We start from the raw sequence: 8,681 nt of genomic DNA, 5'->3' as shown, positions 1-8,681 counted from the left end.
TAAGTATGTAAATGCAAATCTTATTATAAATTTGTTTAAGGGCAGCAATTATGATGTTTAGTTGTCATGCTGCTCATCATTTACTCAAACCTCCCTCATGTTTTCACTCTTTCATGACAGTTGATCGTTGGAAATGCTGAATAACAATATTTAAATTAAGAATTCTGGATTTATCATTCAAGTGTATACTGTTACACTGGTTACACTGTACACTGTATAATGCATCTTGAGAAAACTAAAACTACTCTATTAAAAGAATAAAATAAAATAAACAAATCTCCACTGGCTGCACCTGGCAGTTGTGGTGGCATTGCAGTAGGTGTTTCACCATCTGTTGCCATTTGATGCAGAAGTACATTGGTGTCTTACTTTTATTTTAATTTTGCTGTCTTTAAGAAAAAATATTTTCTGCTGTAACTAACAATTATTTTTATTACCTATTAATGTACAAATTATTTTCTCTGCTTACTGTGTAAAATGTCAGAAAAAATTTAACATAATTGTCAAAACATCAAAATTACCCAGAGACCAAAGTGATTACTTCAAATTGCTTTGTTCGTCTGAGCCACTCTCCAAAACCTAAAAATATTCTGTTTGCAATATTGGGGAAAAAATTATCACATTGATAAACTACAACCATTAAATATTTGTCATTCTTTTGGAAAAAATGACTTCAAATAATGATCACACTAGTTGCCAGTTAGTTTTTTGTGATGAAGTAAACATCTTCTTATTTGCCTGTCAAGAATAATTCCTGCTTGTCGGAACACTGTTTGTGTGATCCAAAGGTGAACAAAGACACACTAAAATAAAATTACCAATCTACTAATCAACTTCACCCAAAAATATTAGTGAAATGAACTGTGAACAAAGCAAATCCATACTAAATATCTTAGCTAGCTTTGTGAAACAATTTTCAGATAATCACACACATTGAGACCAGAAGGGTTCAGTTCAATCCTTTATTGTAAAACAACAGGTCAAATCAAGTCAATTTTGTATGTGTATACTGCCTGAGGACCAACTATAGTGTAGGTAGGAAGAGGGTAGGAAGGTATGGTAGAGTAGGAATGGTAGGGTAGGTACATGTTTTTGATGTGGGAGGAAACCCACGGAGGCACAGGGAGAACATGCAAACTCCACACTAGCTGTGAGAGAGGGAGAGAGAGAGGCGGGGGGGGGGGGGGGGGGGGGGCGTAGAGTGTAGGTAGGTAGAGGGTAGGAAGGTAGGTAGGGTCTGTATGTAAGTAGGCAGGTAGGGTAGGTTGGTAGGTATGGTAGAGTAGGAATGGTAGGGTATGTACATGTTTTTGTGGGAGGAAACCGGAGCACCTGGAGGAAACCCACGTATCCAAAGGGTTGGATTACTCTTTTTTTTTTCAACTGTAAACTTATAAAGACTTGAAATTCACACTACTACACATGAAAAATGAAATGTGTTATTATTTGAATGTGTAAAAGACAAGAGCCATGGAAAAGAACAAGTTAACTGAATTAATAAATAAATTCTTAAAAATAAAAGCCACCCATTTTTGTTAAAAAGATAGGGAGACGTTGCATTGTAGTGTGCAGCACAGCCAAGCAGACAAACATGGTATCGTGGAGATAAAGTTAGAGGACTTAAGATTCAGATAAAAACTTACCTCTTACCTCTTACTTCCTTTCTTATTCACCTCTAAAAATGATAATTACCCCCATCAGCTGCCCTTGCTGCTGCTGGAAGTGGCTCCACCTTAATCACTTTCTGGGATGCGCTTTCTTTCGTGACCTGAGCTCTTATCGGAATCAGAGTCTTCAGGATCAGGCATCTTCCTCTTAACTCCTGGTGAAATGGATCTCTGGGTCTGACTGCTGCTGCTACATAAGGTGGATGGACCTCTGTAGCTTTTCTGGAACTTCCTTCTGTCATTGTGTGATGTTACAAAGTGGTCAGAGCCTGTTTGTTGACGCCTGACATTCTCACTATCAGCCATCTTTCTCTTCATCTGATCAGGAACGTGGGCAGTGTGGGTAGAGAAGTTGCTGCTGCTGCAGGTGGGTCTACTAGTGTCGCTTGCTCTGACCCCCTTTGTCTCATGGCCTGACCTCTTGTCAGAATCAGAGTCTTCATCATGAGGTGTCTTCCTTTTGATCCCTGGTAAAACGCAACTCTGGGTCCCGCTGCTGCTACGTGAGGTGGATGGACTTGCATAGTTTTTCCGGAACCTCTTTCTGTCATCATGTGGCTTGTCATTGTGGGCAGACTCTGTTTGTTGATCCCCCAGATCTTCATTGTCAGGCATCTTTCTCTCAATCCCTGTCCCGATGTAGCGTTGGGTCTGGCTGCTTGTGGAGGGATGTGTACTTTTGTGGTGGATCTTCACAGCAGTGCTATCCTGTTTGCTGTTGGTTTGACCCTTCTTGTTCCAGGTGCTGGAGTGCAGGTACTCCAGCACTGACGGGGTGAGATCCGTTTGGTGGGATCGAGGTGAAGCATTCCTTTGAGCATCTCCATAAAGGTGTGCAGCTGAATCCTTTCTGCAGGATTATCAGGATCGGTGGGCCGGATCTGGAACATGAATAAATAACAACAAAGATCAGAGGTATCTTCCCTCACCTCCTGGAGTGAATAAAAACCCAAACAGGAGAGTTTTGAGTCAACTGTATTTTTGTTGTAGTATTTTTTTACTGTGAATGATTGTAAAAAAAAAACTTACATGTAGAAGGTCATCCAGTGACTAACTTAATCCATCTGGTCTCCGTCGGTAAAATCTTTGTCTCATGGTGAAACTGCTCTGGTGTCTGAACAGACAACGTTGTTAGCAATGACATTCAGAGTACAACATAAACAGGCAGACAAAAACAAATATTTTACAGTCTGAAAGGGGAATATTTAAAGCCATCAGTTGTTTTTTCAGGGTAAAACATTAGAATTACAAGGAAAGGAAGACAGACAGCAGTGGGGAAGAAGTGGTACATACCTTGAGTTTCCAGAGACGAGTGGTAGACTTCTCGTCTCTCTGGAAAAAAATATGAGTCTTCTGTCCAAGGCTGAGCAGGTCGTCGGATGGTTGACCCTGAGTTTCTACTATGTATTTTATCTGAGGATACAACACAACATCAAGTCAGAATGGGAGTCCAGGTCAAGCACTTTTTAAAAGTTTTAACTGTTTCTATACTGTGTCGACATGAATTTCCATAAACCACTGAGTAATACTTTACATTAACTGAATATTTTTCATGCGAACTTTTATCAGTAAAACAGGAAACACACTGAATAGCAGGGAATAGGTAAAATATAACTACGTAACATTTTCACCATATATCAGAGGTGGGAAATAAAGTACAAATACTTACTACTGTACTTAAAGCTACTACAAGGAACTTTTATATTTTGTTGATTTTAGCACCCCTAGTGGGCAAAAGTAGTAGTGTTTCACCCTTAATGACCACAAAATATAACATCGAAAATGAAATTATCCAAACAAAAGTCCCTGTCTTCCTTTTAACTGTCTGATGTACTATTCACTGTAACAATGCCTGTGAAAATGTAAACAGAGGCTTGTTTCATCTGATTTAACAGAGAATTCGATAATAACTATAAGGAAATAGCCGATCGGATGGTCTAGTTTGTCTACATAGGTCATATAGAGGCATCAGTATTAAACTGAGACTGTTTCATAACCAGTTACAGTAGCTCTAAGTGGAGTTTTTAGATTTATTAAAGAAACCCAAACCAGGCACTCCAAAAAATAAATGTTTTTTTTTTAAGTTTTTTAAGTTTTTAAGTATCTGTACTTATCTATCTGTATTTATTTTTCTGACAACTACTTCATTTCACTCCCTGCATTTTAAAGATCCAGTGTGCCAGTTTTACATGGATGTACTGGCTGTACTGCACTTACTGTAAACAGTGTATGCACTTTTGCCACTTCTGCTGTATATATACTCAAGTAAACCAGATGATACTGGTTGTTTTAATAAAAAAAAAAAAGAAACATAGAAGAAACTTGAAGTAGTACTCATATTCGCTTTTGCCAGGGTAGAGCAGAGGGCCGAAGCACAGAGTTGCAGCTATACAGCCTAGAGACCACATATCTATGGCCTGCGTGAATGGAAGGCCCAGGATAACCTCTGGAGACCTGAGAGAGAACAAACAATGATTAACCCTCTGATGCATGAATTATGAAATCCTTGGTCAGGATTTTTTTCTGAAGTGTTTTTATTCTTCTCAGGACATGAAAAAATATGTTCAATTTTTTTTTCCCAAAAATATGATTTCTTCATAAAGTTACAGACATGTCCACTCCAGTGGACTACATGCGCCAGAGCACTCAACATAAAACATTGTGAACTTAGTGTAAAAATGAATTAACTTGTGTTCTATTGTAAATATACAAACACTTGTTTCTTTTTATGACTTGAAAAACATTTCAAAATTTTTTGGAAATATCAACACTGTATAGGCACAATGTTTAGGCCTGAATAAGAAAACCAACGACACTCATAGCCGTGAATCTTACACCTGAATGTGTCGAACCATCTCCAACAGGAGAAACATTATTGTGAGTCTCCACAGTTCTATAAGGATGCAGGACAGTATTACCAAGCCCTTATATTAACATGTTTGAAGAAAACGAACTGACATTTTAGTCTCTGCATCTCTGAACACTTCTATGTTCATCACACCTAGGTTGTATGAAAGTTTGCAAAGCATCCAGGGCACAGTGGCACACGGCATTGCATGCAGATGTATTTGGTCTTCCGTGTGCATGCAGCATCGTGGCATCTGCCTGCATTTTTCACCTCGGTGAGTTGGGGCCAGTGATATCCTGTGCCAAACCTGACCTCACGGGCTACTTTGGTTACTGCTCTCCGCTTCACGGGTGGTGGGGTCCCACTGGGTCTTCCTCTTTTGCTTTGCTGGAGGGTGCCACTATTTATCAGTGCACGAGCCACAGAAGCTTTGAAGTGGAGGAGTCTCATCTTTTCCAAACCAGACATCAGGTAGAGGCGCCAGGCATTTACAATGGTCACATCCAAAAAATGAAAAAACACTCGGATGTACCATCTCTTGTTTCGACGTCTGTGGGGGTACATTGCCAGACATTGGTCAACAAGATCAACCCCACCCATGTGTTGATTGTAAAGGGCCACAGAGAAGGGTTTTTGGACCATCATCATCGTTTTTTCCTTCTTGACCCATCTGTTGGCAACATCTTCAGGGGACTGGCCAGCACAGGACGAGACCATGTGGATGACTGATCTGTCAAGCCAACGTGTGACAGTGATGTTTGCATTGTTGCTGACAACAGAGCAAGCTCCTCTGCCCATTTCTTTCAGTTGTTTTTCACTCTTGAGTTTCTGATTTGCTCCCTTCAGCCTGTTTGCTCTGCATGTACCTGTGCCATAGATGCCTTGGTCTTTCAAGGCTTCGATGAGTGGAATGCTGCAGAAGAAGTTATCAAAAAACACCTTGTGATTTTTGTGTTTTATGTCATCACAAAGACGCATCACCACATCTCCAGCCATTCCCAATCCACTGATGCGACCACTACTTGCAGAGCCTTGGTACACTTCAAATCGATTCATATAGCCTGAGGTTCCTGCCCTCACCCACACTTTCACTCCCCAGGGTTTGGGCTTTTTTGGTATGTATTGTTTGATGGACAGTAGGCCTTTGAAAGGAATGATCTGCTCATCAACTGACTGAAATTCCTCAGGGTCTGCTGCTGCCTTGAATGTCTCCTGAAGTGCACTTAGCAATGGTCTAATTTTGAAGAGCCTATCTGTGTTTGCTGGCTGGTAAGTCAAGTTATCCACAAAGTGCAAGTATCTCAAGATTTGCTCATATCTGTTTACAGACATGGCATTTGCAATTATTCCAAGACAAAGGCCATCCTCACTAGACCAGTACATTCGTGCCCTAGGATATCGAATGTACCCCATGAGCAGGTTGATCCCTAAAAAAATCTGCATTTCTTCTCCTGTCACTGCCAGATTTTCTTTCCCTTTCTGGAGAGCATACAAATTGGTGTTGTGCACTATATCATCAATGAGATCTGCTGGAAACAGATGTCTGAAGAAATCTATGGGATCTCTTCCCTCCACATTCAATTTCCACTCTCCTAGAAAAGGAGGCAAGTCTCCATCAAAGTCATTGTCTTGGACTTTCCAGACATTTTTGCGGGCTTGAGTATGGTCAGATGCCATGTGCCCATCTTCTACAGCTCCCTGATCATGCTGACCTTCCTCTGCATCCTGCCCCTCATCATCCTCACTTTCTGCATCCTGACTGTCTGCATCTCCATCATCCTCAGCTCCTATGTCTCTGTTCTTCTCTGGCAGCCACTCATCATCACTGTTGTCACTATACTCATCATCACTGAACTCATCATCACTGGAGCTGGACGGAATTTCCTGGACTATTTTGTAGGCTGCCTTATTCTTTGCTGCGTTTGAAGTCTACAAAATATGATAGATAAAATAAAAATAAAAATAAAATAATATATAATAATAAAATAATAATTATAGTAACACAAACTACAGCTAATCTGCACAAAAAAATGTTATACAATATATATATATATATATATATATATATATATATATATATATATATATGTATATACATATATATATATATACATATATATATATATATATAATAATTTTAAATGAATAGCTTATAAATATAACAGTTATACACTGACTTATAACCAAAACAGTCACAAGAAACAGTGAAGCAATTATATGACTTGTGTTAAAAAATATACTAGGTGATGCATGATGTCCACTTCAGTGGACACATGGTAAATCGTAATTTTCTACATATTGGACATAAAAATTTTATATTCCAAACGGATAATATCCTTCCTTAGATGTTACTGTATATCATCATATTTTTTTTTACCAGTGGGGCACTTCCAGCATAGAAGGATTGGCAGGATATGCCAGCAGTGGTCGGCAGGGGTGGCTGTTTGTCGGCCATCTTGGATTCAGAGAAAATTTACTTGCAGTTACACCGACTGACCACTGAATTGACCTCAATGGAGTATGGCAGCAGAGAGCAATCTAGAGGTTGATATGCATTTCTACCATAGAAACCAATGCATGAAGGAGAAAGTTACTTTTTAGTAGCTGTCCACTGTAGTGACCACTATGCACCAGAGGGTTAAGACAGTTTCCACTATTGTCAGGCATTGATTTTTCTCACAACAAGGAATACTATGATCTCCACTAAAACCCTTCACAGACCGTGTGAATCTGCAAAGAGTGGACGTTTATATTCTTAGTATACCCACTTTTTCAGCCATCAGTGGGTGGGTTACACCAACAAGCATTAATTTAGTCTAAGAGCCATTCTAATCAGGGTTTAGCTAAATTAAGTTTAAAATAAGTTTATAATAAGTTTAACCATCATTCACTTGGATTTAAAAATTAATCCTCGTTGCTGAAACACAGCGTAAGAGGTCAAACATGGTTTCAGTTACGTACCTGTATGGGCGACTTTGGATTGTACGCTCCTGGCTTGGCAGACGACACGTTACAGGCCAGGCCAAAGTCGATCACTTTAACTCTGTAGGGCTCCTGCGCATGATTCACCAACATCACATTTTCCAACTTGAGGTCTGCCTGTACCACGCCGATGGCCTTTAAATGGTTGAGTGCATTGGCGATCTGAAAGGTTATCAGAGTCATTCATTTAATAATAAGGTCAGCAATGTACAAACATTATTCATTTTTATGCTGTTAAATAATGCATAAAGAAATGTAGTGTAGCACATACCTGCATGACAACAGTCCTTACGTCCTTAAGTGGGAGAGGCTGGAAACGTCTTTCAAACGTAAAGTCCAAAAGGCTTTTGTCCAGCTCCTCAAACATGAGGCAAGTATGTCGCCTGTCATTGAAAACCTGGTACCATTGAACTATGTTACATTTGTCTGGGTCCAGCATTCTCAGTTTTCCTAGCATTTTCACCTGGGGATACATATGACATTGACTCACATTAACAAACCATTACATAATTGTTGATATTTCTTCAAATGCAGTAGATGGAAGCACTGTAAAGAATATTGTCAAAAATGGTACGTTTATTTTCCTACCTCTGCTTGTGCCTGTATCTCATAACATTCACCAGTCTTCATAATTTTGATGGCCACCGTCTTATTGTCGCCCACCCTGGCACATTTTGCGACTGTGGTGAAGGAGCCTTGTCCCAGAATAGACTTCACTAGGTACTTGGAGGATGTGGAGGTGAGTAAGCTTCCGACGACTATCTGGTCATTGTCGGCAGGTTGAGTGGACAATGTTGTTGAAGCCATTAGTGTGTGGGTCACCTGCTGCTTAAAACTGAGAGGAAAACAACATATTTAGATTTAAGAGTTAGTCACAATATAAAACAATCACAACCATATTTCTATCAAAATGTAAAACTGAAATAGTTGTGAAAACTCAAAAAGTTTTGAGGCAACTTGCATCACAAGATTTCTGAGTTTTGAGGCCAACTCAAACTCTTCAGTTTTGAAAAAGTTTAACCAATTAATCATTTTTGGTTTAGATAACTGACTTTTCTTTTTTTCCAACTTCAACTTGAATCGTTTTTGTTTTAGTAACCCCCCAAAATTTGTATTTCAACAATTGTTGAGTTGTCATTGAAGCAAAAGTGAACAATGGCTAATGATATAATATTTTTTGCAAC

General features: G+C 39.4%; 1 pseudogene; it reads right to left on the bottom strand.

Annotated features, from left to right (window-relative positions):
* Positions 1–1,733: 1,733 nt before the first annotated feature.
* LOC146315925 (homeodomain-interacting protein kinase 2-like) lies at positions 1,734–8,304 on the bottom strand (annotated as a pseudogene).
* Positions 8,305–8,681: the final 377 nt, after the last annotated feature.

This window comes from Lutjanus erythropterus, chromosome 14, assembly GCF_056507025.1.
Source record: "Lutjanus erythropterus isolate fLutEry1 chromosome 14, fLutEry1.hap2, whole genome shotgun sequence".
Lineage (NCBI taxonomy): Eukaryota > Metazoa > Chordata > Actinopteri > Lutjaniformes > Lutjanidae > Lutjanus > Lutjanus erythropterus.
Note: the sequence above shows the minus strand (reverse complement) of the source record. Positions and strands in the feature narration are given on the sequence as shown.